At 43.2% G+C, this 16,671-nt stretch overlaps 1 protein-coding gene across 1 annotated transcript in view; it reads left to right on the top strand.

Moving 5' to 3' along the window:
- The first annotated feature begins 7,384 nt into the window (after positions 1-7,384).
- CNPY1 (canopy FGF signaling regulator 1) overlaps positions 7,385-16,671 on the top strand; it is a 70,949-nt gene continuing 61,662 nt past the window's right edge. The window contains exon 1 of the mRNA XM_063146544.1: positions 7,385-7,393. The gene's annotated coding sequence lies outside the window, so the exon portion shown is untranslated. The remainder of the gene's footprint in view (positions 7,394-16,671) is intronic.

Genomic DNA, 16,671 nt, shown 5'->3' on the forward strand with positions numbered 1-16,671 from the left:
TGGTGGGCTGATAGGTGAGTACTGAGTGGCTGAAGAAGAATGGAGGAAGCTGCAGGAATGTAATAGCAGAAAAGTCCAGTTGCATGCTTACTTGGAAGCAGGTTCCATGTCTAGTAAGTGAAGTTTGAGTAGCAAGTGAGGTATGCTGGCTGCAGTACTGATGAGTAGCAAAGTAACAAGTGGACTCAGTTTTTCATGTGGACCACACCAATGCAACTCAACTATGTGGCATTTTCCTTTTAAAAAAAAATCCGTGTGAACATGTTGCTGAAAACAGCCATTTTTTAGTTCCAGAAAGATATTATTTTTCTGGCTTCTGCTTTTGCTAAGTCTTGACATTCTCAACGGCTTTTAAACAAGGAACAAATCTATTGAATTAGATTGGTCCCAACCGAAAATTGTCCCATTTTTATTGATACCTTGTAAAAAGAGAGGTGTCTCTTTATTTCTTTAAATTGCCCTGAAATGGCATCCTTTCCCCTTAGTTGACTCCATTGCTCAAGCCAAGAAAGTTGCGCGGGATGCTCCTCAGAGTGTGGCCACTGTCATTGTGCAGCGTCGCGGAGGGGTAAGGTAATGAGAAACAAGCTTCTCTTAAGACTTCTCCTTGGAAGTACAGCTCAGTGTGTTCTGATGTCAGCCTTCATTTGGAGCACACCGAAAGCTGCCTGACTTGAAAGAGGCAATTGGCCTTCCCAGCCTAAGCGTTTAGACATTTACATATGTATGTTCACATCAGTGGAGTAAATATGCAGCGAATAAACCTGGTTATATTGGAAACTGTACTTACAGTATAATCGGGACATAAAGAGCTGTCATGCAATCTGAGGAATGCTTTCAGCATCAATGTGGATGCATATTTACTGACTTATGGATTTTTAACACAGGGCACAATTCAGTGGAACACTCTCCTGTGGAAGCCACATCGTAATATACAATACATCCAGTAAATTGTATCTACGATGCTAGCTCCCAGGTCCATTACGTCAGTGGGTATTTTTAGTAGAACGTGGGACAAAATAAATGAAGAAAAATCTGTCGAAGCAGAAAACTTCTTGTCCTAAAAGAAAGGCTTTGAAATCACAACCCACCAATCACTGGAATGGGCCTTGTAGGCTTTCCATTGCAGGCAGTAGTACTAATGCAGAATAAGTGGTTTGTGCAGGACTAGGTCCCCTGCAGTGTCATGTAGTGGCTTCCTCCCACAGGACTGGAAGCATGGCTTTAGAGGTGAATGTTTTAGGGAGCAATGATTTAGAGAAGAATTAAAGCCATACAGAGGGGGCAATGGGAACAGGGCAGACAGCTGGGAGTCTGGCTTGTGTTGGTGGGGATCTGATCTAATGCAGGATTAGTAGTTACGCTGCCTGCCTGCTTCCAATATGCTCTGCGTGTGTGTGTGTGTGTGTGTGTGTATCAGACTTTCTTATAAACAGATATTACAAAGACACAGTGGCTCTAATACTTCAGTGCCTGAGCACTGGATCCCCTGTGTGTCACCTAGATGAACAGGTTTGACCCCTGGAAGATCCAGGGATAAACCTTAGGTCTAGCTATGGCCTGAGAGACTGAAAAAAGTTCAGGGTTCAAGACCCAATGATATTATATTTCATGTTCAAAACTAAGCTTCATGGATAATAATTATTATTATTAACCGCCTCTCCCTCCAGATTGAGGCAGGGAACAACATGGAATACAAAATATTATAAAATACATAAAACTGTTTAAAACATATAAAAACTAATACATTATTAAAATAACAGCCAGAGGTCTTAAAATTTGACTGGGTAGGCCTGCTGGAAGACATCAGTGTTTATTGCTTTTTTATATTCAGAAAGACTACTGAGTTGGCTGATCTCTCCTGGCAGGCCATTCCACAGTCTGGGAGCGGCAACAGAAAAGGTCCTCTGAGTAACAGTTGTTAATTTAGTTTTTGCTGGCTGAAGTAAATTCTTCCCAGAGGGCCTGAATGTGAGGGGCAGATTGTATGGGAGAAGGCGATCCCGCAGGTAACCTGGACCCAAACCATGTAGGGCTTTAAAGGTAATAACCAACATTTTATACTTCGCCTGGAAACTAATTGGCAGCCAGTGTAATGATTTTAAAACTGGTGTAACATGGTCACCCCTAGATGTACCGGTGACCAACCTGGCTGCCATATTTTGCACTAGTTGAAGTTTCTGAACTAGGCACAAAGGTAGCCCTATGTAGAGCACATTGCAGAAGTTGAGCTTTGAAGTTACTAGCATGTGCACTACCATCTTTAGGTCTTCCAAATCTAGGAAGCGGTGCAGCTGGTGTATCAGCCGAAGCTGATAGTAGACATTCCTGGCCGTTGCATCTATCTGAGCTGTCATTTGGAGCGACGGATCCTGGAGCACCCCCAAGCTATAAACACAGTCTTTTAAGGGGAGTGTAACCCCATCCAGAAGTGGTTGTCAAACTTCCAAACCCAGGTTGGGGCCTTTGTTGGTAAGGACCTCCGTCTTGTCTGGTTTCAGCTTCAGTTTGTTTTTCCTCATCCAGCCCATTACCGCCTCCAAGCATTCATTCAGTGGAGACACAGTATCCTTAGCTGACGCTGTTGTCGAAAGCATAGAGAAGTATATTTGGGTGTCATCGACGTACTGATAGTACCCTGCCCCATGCCTCCGAATGATCTCTCCCAGCGGTTCCATGTAGATGTTAAACAGCATTGGGGATGGCACCTTGTGGTACACCATACGACAGCTCCTTCTTTGAGGAGCAGCTATCCCCAAGCATCACCATCTGGAATCTCCCCGAGAGAACGGACTGGAACCACTGAAGCACAGTGCCCCCAATTCCCAAACCTCCCGTTCCAGAAGGATACCATGGTTGATGGTATCGAAAGCCACTGAGAGGTCCAAAATCACCAGCAGGGACACACACACCCTGTCAATACTCAGGCATAGATCGTCCACTAAGGCGACCATAGCTGTCTCAACTCCGTATCCTGCCCTGAAGCTGTTTTGAAATGGGTCTAGAAAATCTGTAACACCCAAAACTGCTTGAAGTTGGAAGGCAACTGCCCTCTCAATCATCTTGCCCAAAAATGGAATATTTGACACTGGTCTGTAGTTATTAAGGTCCAGGGGATCCAGGGAGGGCTTTTTTAGAAGCGGCCGTACCACTGCTTTTTTAAAATATGGTGGAAAACTCCCCTCCCTGAGAGATGCATTAATAATATATTGTAGTTGTAATTGTAGTTGTACACTTATTCTCAATAGGGTTGGAGGCATCTCTAGTGGTGTGCTTTACAGAGCTGGCCCAACTCGTTTTATTGCTTAAGGCAAAGGACACGGATGTGTTTTCTCCTGCCCCCACCCCCATTCCATGTACAAATGCTGGTAGTTGAATCATATTTCAAAATCTGGAGAAAGGGGCAACTAAAATGATCAAGGGAATGGAGCATCTCTCCTATGAGGGAAGGTTACAACAGCTGGGATTGTTTAGCTTGGAAAAAACGAGGCTGAGGGGGGACAGGATAGAGGTGTATAAAATTATGTATGGTGTAGAGAATGTGGAGAGGGAGACATTTTTCTCCCTCTGTCATAATACTAGAACCCGGGCTCATCCCATGAAGCTGATTTGTGGGAGATTCAGGACAGATGAAAGGAATGACTTCTTCACACAGCACATAGTTAAACTATGTGCTGTGATGGCCACCAATTTGGATGGCTTTAAAAGGGAGTTGGATAAATTCCTGGAAGAGAGGGCTATATCTAAGGAGAAGGAGAAGGCTAGTCCTTATGGCTAAGATTGACCTCTAGTATCAGAGGCAGTAAGCCTGTATACACCAGTTGCTGGGGAACATGGGTGGGAGGGTACTGTTGCACCATGTCCTGCTGGTGGGTCCCTGGTCAACAGCTGGTTGGCCACTGTGTGAACAGAGTGCTGGACTAGATGGACCCTTGGTCTGATCCAGCAGGGCTCTTCTTATGTTCTTAATACTAGTGACAGGACAATGTTTTCCACCATACCTGAGGGTGGCAGGCTAGCTTAGAAGGTGCAGGCTGGGAGGCACACACTGTTCTGTCCTCCAGTACCTGCCTCCCAACATCTGCCACCTAAGGTGGCTGCCACACTCTGTCTAATAGTAGGGTTGGCCCTGCTGCCCTACTAGTAACAGTATGTATGTCTCCTGATGTAAGTATGCTTGTGAGATGAATATTTTAAAACAGTTTTGTACTCCATGATTTACATGTTCCTTTGAAGTGCTCACTGATAAGGAATGCAATCGTTATCTGGCATCACTTTATTGATTTAGATAGACAAAAGAACAAAGCACAGAAAAAGAATTTACCCAGATGAATCTGTACTTTTCAACCTCAAACGGTAAAACATCTTGCAATTCCTGCTAGAATAGGTTTGAGACAGCTAATGCATCCGCTGATATAATAGTGCTGTTTGATTGTTACCTGTGGGAGTAAACACAAGCATTTGTTTGTATGTGCTAAGTTAGGAAAGATGAATTGATTATTCAGTTAAGCTCATATAGAGTGCCAGATGTTTCTATCTGGAAATTAGTTCAGTCAAAAAATAAGGGAAAAGATGAAACAGCTGCAGGAAAATGTAGTATTGCTAGAATATGGGTGCAATTGGCTTGGACATTCTCCTGCGCAAGTCCCATTGAAATAAATGGCAGACACACAAGAGGATTATTATGTTTCTGCCCAGTTTCCATTCATATTGATACTAGGGCTTGTATTGGAGAACTTCCTGCATAAAACCTCCTTCCTTAGAATGATCTTGTAGTTCAGCCTTCCCCAAACTGGTGCTCTCCAGATGTTTTGGACTACAAGTTCCATCATTCCCAACCAGCATGCCAACACATCTGAAGGTTGCAGATGGCTGAGCTCCAGGATCTGGTGGTGGAGATGTTTTACACTGTGCATAGCTCCTTTAGAGTTCTGACTGGTTCTGACTGAAACTCGGGGCGGATATACCACCCCACTGATATCGGAGTCACCATCCTACAATGGGATCTGGATGATCTCTGCTTGAAAATTCCCAAGCAAGCTTGGCTTGGGACCACAATACCTGATGGAACGCCTCTCCCGACGTGAATATACCCGGTCACTACATTCAACATCTAAGGTCCTCCTCCGGGTGCCTACTCCGAGAGAGGCTCGGAGTGTGGCAACAAGGGACAGGGCCTTTTTGGTGGTGGCCCCCAGACTATGGAACAATCTCCCTGATGAGGCTCGCCTGGCGCCAATTCTTCTATCTTTCCAGTGCCAGGTTAAGACTTTCCTCTTTGCACAGGCATATGGCAGCACATCTTAATCACCCACGTTTAGTTTTTTAAATGGTTTTTAATGCTTTATGTGTGTATGTTCTGTGTTTTAAAATTTTAAATTTTGTATACTTGTTTTTATCTCAATTTTAGAATTTCTGTAAACTGCCCAGAGAGCTCTGGCTATGGGGGTGGTATATAAGTGTAATAAATAATAAATAAATAAGCAAGCAAATTTCATAGTCTCCATGTGTAAATGATTGCAAAAAGTCCTTGTACACTTGTGTGAAAGTTATGAGCTTTCCATCAGTGTTTCAGCTCATGTCTTTTCCAGCAATCTTAAACCTTTGCTTTTTGCCCCGTACGTAATGTGTAATATGTACAGTTGCTCTTTATATTACTGCAATTACTTCAAGTACAAATGAACTAATCAATTATAAGTATCACCACATATGCTCTTCCTTTAACTTCCTTTTTCCATGCAACACGTAACTGGATTCCCACTTCTTTTTCAGGTCTCTTCCAGCATTCTGAAGCAAGATTTCCTATAGTCATATAGACCTGGTGACAGACAGGAAACAGAATCCAGTTTCATGTCCAAAAGGCCCACAAGGAAACAGTGCAAAGAACAACAGCAACATGACTTGTTAAAAGACCATTGAGCATTGCAGTGCACATACATATACCTAATATGATAATTGCTTTCTTTCTCCCTAACAATACATGATAATGACATAATGGCAAATTTCAGACATCTGAGCTTCATCAAGGGAATAGTTTGCAGCAGCTGTTTATGGGTGGGTGTGGTTATAAACAACTGCGATATGTTGGAGAGAATTTCCATGACTACCAGACACATGTGGCTGACAAAGCACTGGTTTTGAAGGGTCTTCGTTGGGGTCGAACCAGGGGCTCCAGGTTGGGACTAAGCCTGGCTTTTGCATGCCTGAGCCCTCTTTGAGCCCTATGTAAAATAGATCTTCTGTGCATCAGTAGGACTTGCAAGCTTGTTATATGAGCCAGGGGGGGCTGGTGGCTCCGATGTCAGTGGAGCGGTGAATCCACTCTGAGCTTTAGTCAGAACCAGTCAGAACTCTAAAGGAGCTAGTGAAGGTTTTGAGCAAAGCACGTTGGATAACTCCTTTAGGGTTCTGACTGAAACCCAGAGCAGATTCACTGCCCCACTGACATCAGAGCCACCAGCCTCCACTGATACCAGCTTTCTCCAACATGGTGCCCTCCAGATGTTTTGAACGACTCCCAGCATTCCTGCCCATTGGCTATGCTGGCTGAGGCTGATGGGATGGGAGTTGAAGTTCAAAACATCTGGAGGGCACCACGTTGGGAAATACTGAGCTATACAATGCCTCTGGACTGGCCAAGTTAGGGATTTAAAAAAAGAAGAAAAAGTCTGCCAGTAGGGTAACTGAAATGCAAGCAGCAGTCAAGAGATTTTGTGGCCAGACTTCGACTGCGGACATCTACAACTCTGTTTAACAGTGGCAGCAGCGCAAGAGTGGGTCGAGTGTTTTGGGAGGCCCCAAATTCAGGGCCCTGGATGCTGAGGCATGGGCGGCAGGCAGCTCCCAGAAGACAATCCTTAGCAAGACTTTAGTCCCTGACCCTCCCTGGACCTTGTCGCCGGAGAGGAAAACATGCATGCCAATGAGCCTCTCGCGCTGAGCATGCTGCGGAAAATCTTGAACAGGGGCACCTGTCACGCAGGTGATTTCATTCACCATGGTAACTGGAATTCCACTCTCTTCCTTGCACTACCTGCTTGGGGCAGGCAAAGAGGGTCCGCCTTTTGCAGCCTTCCATTGGCTGCTTGGACTCCTTGTTTTCCCCCACATGGTGCACTTTCATTGGCTCACTCTCCCGACAGGCTGCTTTACTTAATGATAACACAAGCGCTGGGAGAGCGCAAATAGGCCGATGACAGCTGCATCACAGGCAGATTCGTCTGCCTCACTGAGAAATTGCAAAGAGAAGAGCTGAAAGGGGTTGGAGGGGAAAAAAGAAACATCTGTAGATGAACGTCGGGGTTTATTTTTTAAAAAAACACCTGCCCAGTGTGAAACTTGCAGCCATACACAGGGCAGCTTGGGCTGAGCAGGGAAGCTGAAATCTTACAAAGTAAGTAAGCTTTCAACATTCAAGTGACGATGAAACCAAATTGCATTTTGTGGATGGGAAACATGAGCTTTTGGCTCATCTTCAGTATATTTTGGGAGACTGTTGAAGTCCGGTTCTGTTTGGATTGGAAGCGTGGGGTGGACTGTCTTTTCTGTGGGTTGTTTTTTTGTTTGTTTTTTTGTTGTTTTTTTTGCATCTGTGTAGCTTTGGTAGCCATTTGGGCACAGAAGTAATTCCGTACTTCACATTTATTTATTTATTTATTTATTTATTTAAAAACAATTTCCTGCCAAGCTAGAGCTTTGTGAATTTAATTATTATATTTGCTAAAGGATGCAGCCACTAAAACATGGATTTCCTCTGCATTAAGCAATCAGGGGACATGTCCAAAACAAGATGTTGATTTAATGGTTAAAAAAAAGTGGGGGAAACAAAACCCATTTGACCATTAGGGCTGCCATGTGTTCTTTCAAAGCAGAAACATACACACACACACACACACACACACACACAGAGAGAGAGAGAGAGAGAGAGAGAGAGAGTGTTATAAATGTACAAATCTGAAATTTAAGATTTTTTTAAAAAAATGCTCACACTTAAATATGTGAAAAAATATATTATAAGCTAGAATGAAATCTCTCCCTACCCCCTCACCCCACCCAGGTGCATTGTGATTTCACATAATCCTGCCAAGACAAAAGTTGGGATTTTAAAAAAAAAAAATCAAGCTGATAGCAACGTTTCTTCAAAATAAATATTAGAATTGTGTATTGGATGGGAAGCACCATCATTCCCTGGGCTGAAGTATGCAAAAACTGCCACCTGCCCCACATATTCTTTAATACCAGCTGTGTTTGCACAGGAACTTAAATCCACCAACCTTTAAAACATTGAATCTAAACTTGCAGAGCTAAACCCACACTTTGGAAAGAGATTTTTTTAAAAATAAATCCTATCTCTTTTGTTTTGCCACAATCCCAGCACTGGGAAAGCAAGGTGCTGAGAGCACAGCAGCAAGAGGCAAGGGGGTCATAAAGTCTCCCTCCTTCCCCATTGGGTAACTATTAGATGGATAGGAGAAAGGGAAAGGTGCTCTGGGTCCGGGTGGAATATCAACATGTGTCCATGTTGTTCTGATCATCTGTTCGGTGTAGTGGTAAATGGTGGAGTGCAGGAGCTGGTGTTGACAGCCCCTATGGCCATGTCCCTAAGGAGAACGCACATGCGTGCACGCACGCACACACACACACACATCCTGCTTTTCTATTATTTAGGAGTGGGCAAATTATGATCCTCCAGATGTTATGGCCCACATCTCCCATGATCCTCCCCTGTTAGCTATGCTGGCTAGGTCTGCTGAGAGTTGTAGGCCAAACGTCTGGAGGGCCACATGTTGCCCATCCCTGATTTATATTCAAAGAAGCTGCTGTACTTAAATACACTATCATAAAATACAAACATCTGAAACAAAAGAAACTACAATGTATCTTGTTTCTCCATTATATTTTAAGGTTTATTTTTTTGTATCTGGTTTTATTTATTTATTTATTTATTTATTTATTACAAGTTTTTGTTAATATCGTTACCTGCACCAGGATATTTTATGAATGGTGGGATATAAATAGAACTAACTAAATAATAAAAATCTCACAATTAACTTTACTGGGTATCACTGCAACACTATGCATAGTGACCTGGGAGAATGCTCTATTGAACTCAGTGGATGTTGTGATTCGACTTGTAAAACTTGTAAAATACACTGAACTTTAACAACAGCACCATGTACACTGATGGTGCTGTATAAATAAATAAATAAATAAATAAATAAATAAATAAATAAATAAGATCTTCAGCCAGCTGAAATACAACTTTAATCTCTTCTACTTAGGAAGCCAAATAGTCTTGTTGAAGCAGAGTTACCATAGTGTGAAGTAGGAATTCCATCAAAGGAAAGACGTATCCAGACTCTACTTGATAATTTTCCTCATTCTCTGACTTCCTCTGTGCTATTCTGTCACAAGTAATACTAAAACTTGAAAGCCTCATCATTGCTGCATTCCAGTGAAACAGTGAATCTGCCCCGGGTTGCAGTCAAAACTAGCCAGAATTCTAAAGGAGTTATCCAAGATGTGAGTTCTGAATGAAATCCAGAGCAGATTTACTGCCCCACTGTCACTAGAGCCACTTGCCTCGACTGCTGCATTCAGTTGCCAAAAAAAGAGAGTCCATCAATTAATTAGGTGCTTTGGCAGATGATATTACTGCTCCAGAAAAAAGCCCTAGGACTATGCTCCCCTGAATCCCCCCTCCATGACACCACTGTTAAGATTGTCATGTGTGCAGTTGGTAACCCACATGTACTTGCATGGTTCTGTAGCAAACCATCCTTTTTTTGTTAACCATGTTCATGTAAATTGAGGTGGTTGGATCACATCAAAGCAAGAAAATCCAGAAGTTGTTTATCATATGAGAGAGAGAGAGAGAGAGAGAGAGATGAAAGCAATCTACATAGTTGCATCATAACCAAATTGACACAGGTTACTTGTTTCCTGACAAAGACAGACCTCAGCACTTCTTAGTCTGCAGGGAAAGTTGCTATTGAGTTGCCAAGTTATTTTGTGGGGGAGACCTGTCTTCACCCAGCACCACTGGTCATGCAGAGGAGGAAGGCAAAAAGACCCACGATAGAGCGAGGCGGGCTTTCTCCAGCCTGATGCCCTGCAGATGTGTTGGACTGCAACTTCCATCATCCCTTGCCATCACATCTACCTGACTGGCTGGGGATGATGTGAATTGTAGTCCCAGACATCTGGAGGGCATCAAGTTGTAGAAAGCTGCAGTAAGGGAAAGGAAGGAACCATCATCCAGGGAAGGAGGAAAGGAATATTTTTTGCAGGCAGGGGTGGGCAATTTGCACCCCCACCTACATGTTATTGGACTGCAAGTCCCATCAGCCCTAGCCAGCATAGCCAATGGTGAGGGGTCATGAGAGTTGTAGGCCCAAACACCTGGATGGCCACATGTTGCCCACCCCTGCTCTAAGGGGAAATAGCACCTGTGGGGTACATCTTTCGGATCCAACTACCACCCTCAGGAGAGTGAAGTTCTGCTCTCTCTCTTGCCCAAGAAGAGGCGGAGACTTTTATACAGGGGGGAAAGCCACAAAGAGAAGCCGCCATGTCTACTGGTTGGCGCAAGAGCCTGGCTGAGGCCTTGCGGTAAACAACAGGAAAGTGCAAGGAGCTGTCCATTGGGACCTTGCCATCAATAGTGCTGAAGTTGGCTTTTAGGTCTGAAGCTATTGCCTCCCTTTACCACAAAGAACTGGAATAATGGTAATATGGAGCTCAGATGTATTGATTTGGAACCTCAGATAAGAAAGACTTTAAAAATATATATTAATATGTTTTATTTTTTAAAAGTTTTTTCCACACTGTGTGTTCTATCTATCTATCTATCTATCTATCCAAAATCAGCATGCAATCCATACAACAGCAACAACAAAACTTCAGCAGTACTTAAAAACAAAACAGTTCCACAATAATAATATGACAATCTATGCTTTGTTCTGTCTTTAGATTCTACTACACATGTAGGTCTAGATATGAAGACCAAATGTCTGTATTTTATTTATTTATATTTATTTATTTATTACATTTATATACCGCCCCATAGCCGAAGCTCTCTGGGTGGTTTACAACAGTTAGAATGGTAAACATTAAAAAGTATGCAATATTTAAAGAACCGTCAGAAACATAAAAACAGCAGTATAAAAACAACAGTATCCATTTAAAAACAATAATTCTGGGGTCCATTAAAAACAAACTTAATGTTGTTAAATGCTGTTAAAATGTTAAAATGCCTGGGAGAAGAGAAAAGTCTTGACCTGGCGCCGAAAAGATAACAATGTTGGTGCTAGGTGAGCCTCATCGGGGAGATCATTCCACAGTCGGGGAGCCACCACCAAGAAGGCCCTCTCCCTTGTCAGGATAGAGCTGTTGGTAGCGTAAGAGCCAACCTGAGTGGCCATGAGGGCAGGTGGTACACAGCCCCCTGTGTGGCATAACTGCACCACCTCTGATAGCTGGGAAACTGATCCCACACCAAATTTGATCCTGAAGAGTTCATCTTTCCACACACAAGGAATTGTGATGCAGTCTGCTTTCAAACATACAATACTCCCATTTGCATTCTCCGGCGATGGATGAAGAACTGTGGTAGAGAAATGTAATAAGGAAATACATCTGTCCGACCCTTCACAGTCTTTTGAATGGTCACTTGGGTTGTTTTATACACATTGAATGTCTACACAGGTAGCAGTCTGTGGCAGCAGCATGTGGATCAGTGGAGGCTGGTGGCTCTGATGTCAGTGGGGCTGTGAATCCTCTCTGGGTTTCAGTCAGAACGAGCAAGGAGTCTAAAGGATCTAACTAAGGTGCTGAATCCAATTCTCAAGATGAAATCGGAGCCACCAGCCTCCACTGATGTGGATTAAGCAACCTATGAGATGACGGGGCGTCACTGTTTTCAGGTGCTGGATTTGTGTGCACAGAGTGGCGAATTGTCTTGCTCATGCAATCCCTACTGGGAATTCCTAGGGTCCTATCAGCTCATCTTTTGTTTCCTTCCCATGACTGGAGCCGTGGGATTGCTCCGTGGGGTTGATTTTAGCAAAGATGAGCCAGGCCACAAAATACCTGTGTGTTTATTTTATTTTATTTATATGTCACTCTGTAATAAAAACTGCTCAGGGTGGCTCAGAGGATAAAATAGTTTGCAGCTGATGGCCAAAATCCAAACGGGAGAGATTAAAAGGCACCCAGGGATCCTGATGTTTTGGCAGCCAGCGCTCCATGCCTTCCTTACCCTTTCTGTCACTATGGTAGCTTGTCAGAGGAAGGGGCTGCTTGCTTTCTCTCTCTTGTGTTTCAGCACTAACATTTCAGATGGGTAGAAGGTGGCGCTGTGGCTATCAGCTTAACAAGGGTCGGGTGATCAAAGGGACCAACAGAGTTCCACCTACTCCTATAATGTTGCTGACTCTGGTTTGGAACATCACTTACAGCAGTTTGTTGCTCAAGTATGCTGAGCTTGCTGGACAGCTAGCTTGCCCTTCCTTCCTTCCTTCCTTTCTTCCTTCCTTCCCCTCTATAAGTCATCTGGTGCTGCCTGTCTTAACTGATAGATAGTTTACCTTAGAAACATTGTCCTAGGAAGAAATTTCTTCCCGGTCAGCACTTTAGTGAGCAAATCCATCCCTGGAAGCTGGTGCTAGATGTTCTGACACACATGGGGCTGCCATCAAAAACAGCAGCCCTCATTCTTCCCCTCCCCTCCATCATTTCTAGTGATATAAAATACATGCTGTAATCTCATCACACTGCACATTTCTTCTCCAATGCAGCCAATGAAATGGAGCGGTAGGAAGACATTCACAGGATAGTGACATGACACAAGACATTACGCAGAGACACAGGGCTGCTGTTTTCAGTGGCAGTCCCATGTTTACCATAATGTCTGGTTCAGCCTTCTCCAATGTGGTGCCTTCCAGATATGTTTGCCTACAACTCCTATCATACCCAGCAAGTTGGAGAAGGCTGAACTAGTTCCTGACTGAGATATCCCACTGAGCTGGAGACCGTTAAGTTCACACTTGGTTCAACACTTCTCTGGAGTGTTGTTTTACATGATTATTATTCTTTTGCACGATTGTATTTTTTCCTTCAGATGAGAAGACAGGGTATAAAGCACTCTGACTGCATCAAAGCCATAGCAAACGTGTTTGAAAGAAGGCTCTTGGGAGGAGGATTTACACTCCATTAGCTTCCCCCCAACCTGGTGCACTCCAGGTGTTTTGGACTTCCAACTCCCATTAGCCCCAGCCAGTATGGCCAATGGTCAGGAATGCTGGGAGTTGTCACCCCAAACATCTGGAGGGCAGGAGGTTGAGGAAGGCTCCACTAGATTCTTGCTGAATCATTTGAAGGAAACTGCTCGCTGAATGCCAAGGAATCAATCTGGCTTGTTTTGAAACCTGGCTGTGACCAGCATGCAAAACAAACAAAAAAAGAGTCTTTTCCCTCATGTGGGTTCATGCCTCATTGGCTTCCCAGGTGTGTGCTATTCTTCACTCTATGCAAGGTAGATGGGCTGGTTTGGTAGTGACGTTTAGAAGGGAATGAAAGGCTGGTGCCAATCTATGCCTCGAATGTGACTCAATTAGAGAAGAAGGGGGAAAAAGAAAGTTGAAGGGACCTTGTAAGATCTGTATGTATGAGGTTTCAGCTGGCATTTTATAAACATGAATAGAGTTGGAGAGAGCTCATTTTGTGAAATGTTTTCCACGCTGGGTGCTCACTTTCGTTTAACTCCATGACGACCCAACAGTACAGAATGGCTTACTCTACCTTCCTAGCAGTTGGTGAAATGTGTAGACCTGACAGCTCTCACACTTCACAAAAAAGTTATTGAAACATATATCTGACTTCTCTCCTGTTTTAAACTCTGCTGTCTCCCACGTTGCCTTGATTCTGGACAGGTTGGTCTTCACGGCTACTTTCTAAACTAAGTCAATGAAAGCTGTCCAAGAACTAAGCTCACAAAACGCTCTGCAATGCAGCTCAAGTCTTTTGGCAGGAGGCGAACTGAAAAAATGCTTTGCTGGGATACAACAAAGTTCAGCACTTGGACTTTAAAAGATGGCTGAAATCAGATTGACTACATCCTTTGCAGCCAAAGGTGGTGGACATCTATACAGATGGTAAAAACAAGACCTGGAGCTGACTGTAGTTCAGATCATGAACTTCTTATTGCACAATTTAGAATCAAACTAAAGAGAATAGGGAAGACCCACAGATCAGTTAGATATGAGCTCACTAATATTCCTAATGAATATGCAGTGGAAGTGAAGAATAGATTTAAGGGACTATAGTTAGTAGATAGGGTCCCGGAAGAACTATGGACAGAAGTTTGCAACATTGTCCAAGAGGTGGCAACAAAAAATGTCCCAAAGAAAAAGAAAACCAAGAAGGCAAGATGGCTGTCTGCTGAGACACTGGAAGTAGCCCAAGAAAGAAGGAAAGCAAAAGGCAACAGTGATAGGGGGAGATATGCCCAATTAAATGCAAAATTCCAGAGGTTAGCCAGAAGAGATAAGGAATTATTTTTAAACAAGCAATGCACGGAAGTGGAAGGAGACAATAGAATAGGAAGGACAAGAGACCTCTTCCAGAAAATTAGAAACATCGGAGGTAAATTCCAGACAAAAATGGGTATGATCAAAAACAAAGATGGCAAGGACCTAACAGAAACACAAGAGATCAAGAAAAGGTGGCAAGCATATACGGAATATCTGTATAGGAAGGATAATAATATTGGGGATAGGTCAGGCAGTGTGGTCGGTGAGTTAGAGCCAGATATCCTGAAGAGTGAGGTTGAATGGGCCTTAAGAAGCATTGCTAATAACAAGGCAGCAGGAGATGACGGTATCCCAGCTGAACTGTTTAAAATATTGCAAGATGATGCTGTCAAGGTGATGCATGCCATATGCCAGCAAATTTGGAAAACACAAGAATGGCCATCAGACTGGAAAAAATCAACTTCTATCCCCATACCAAAAAAGGGAAACACTAAAGAATGTTCCAACTATCGTACAGTGGCACTTATTTCACATGCCAGCCAGGTAATGCTCAAGATCCTGCAAGGTAGACTCCAGCAATTCATGGAGCGAGAATTGCCAGATGTACAAGCTGGGTTTAGAAAAGGCATTGGAACTAGAGACCAAATTGCCAATATCCGCTGGATAATGGAGAAAGCCAGGGAGTTCCAGAAAAACATCTATTTCTGTTTTATTGACTACTAGCTGTACCCTGCCATGCGTTGCTGTGGCTCAGTCTGGTTAAATTGAAAAGAAAGAAAAGACAAAGCGGATGTTTCTAATATGTTTAATTCCACAATGCTTGTGGATATACAATATTTTTAGTTGTTCCATTGTCTGTGTAGATATAGAGATTGTCTGCTTTGCCGACTCTAGAACATGCAACATATAATTGTCCATGTGAGAAGCAATCTGTGTCTAGATCTAAACCGCACAATTCTAAAGATTGGCCCTGAGCTTTGTTGATGGTGATTGAAAACGCCAATCAAATTGGGAATTGCAATCTCTTAAATTGAAATGGCATATCTGTTTGAATCATAGGAAAGCAAGGAATGAGGACATCTTCACCTTTGAAAGGTCCTGTCAAGATTGTTGCTTCTATGACCTATAAGAGCAAATAGGAGAGAACATGCAAATAGGAGAGGAGGCAGAGGCAGTGGATTGGCCTACTGTTTGGTTTTTAAAAAAGGATGTTTTTACGGTGAGGAGGTTAGTGGAAACTCCTGGTAGTTACCTTTCTTCAGAACGTGTAACTGTCACAGGTGTGATATCTATATTCACTCAGCCAATTGTGAGAGAACATGCAAATAGGAGAGGAGGCAGAGGCAGTGGATTGGCCTACTGGTTGGCGATGTCACAATGACCTATAAGAGCAAATAGGAGAGAACATGCAAATAGGAGAGAAAGCAGAGGCAGTGGATTGGCCTACTGGTTGGCGATGTCACAATGACCTATAAGAGCAAATAGGAGAGAACATGCAAATAGGAGAGGAGGCAGAGGCAGTGGATTGGCCTACTGGTTGGCGATGTCACAATGATCAGCAGGACTGGTTTTGAGGAGGCCTATTTCTTCGATTATAATAATAATAATAATAATAATAATAATAATAATAATAATAATAATAAATTTACTTCTTACCCGCCTCTCCCTTTGGATCGAGGCGGGGAACAACATTAGAACAGGAATCAATACATCTTAAAAAATCATGATTTAACATTGATCTGGATAGGCCTGCCGGAAAAGGCTAGTCTTTAAAGCTGCCTTAAAATCACACATAGTGTTAATTTTACGAATCTCCTCCGGCAGACCATTCCACAATCTGGGGGCGACAGAAGAAAAGGTCCTCAGGGAAACTGATGTCAGCCTAGTTTTAGATGACTGAAGTAAGTTCACCCCAGAGGACCTGAGTGTGTGGGGCGGACTATATGGGAGAAGGCGATCCCGCAGGTAACCTGGACCCAAACCATTTAGGGCTTTAAAGGTGATGACCAACACTTTGTACTTTGCCCAGAAACTAATTGGCAGCCAGTGGAGTGATTTTAATGTTGGTGTAATGTGGTCACCCCTAGGTGTACCAGTGACCAATCTGGCTGCCATATTTTGAACTAGTTGAAGTTTCCGA

This window comes from Elgaria multicarinata, chromosome 1 (genome assembly GCF_023053635.1).
Source record: "Elgaria multicarinata webbii isolate HBS135686 ecotype San Diego chromosome 1, rElgMul1.1.pri, whole genome shotgun sequence".
In the NCBI taxonomy this organism is placed as follows: domain Eukaryota; kingdom Metazoa; phylum Chordata; class Lepidosauria; order Squamata; family Anguidae; genus Elgaria; species Elgaria multicarinata.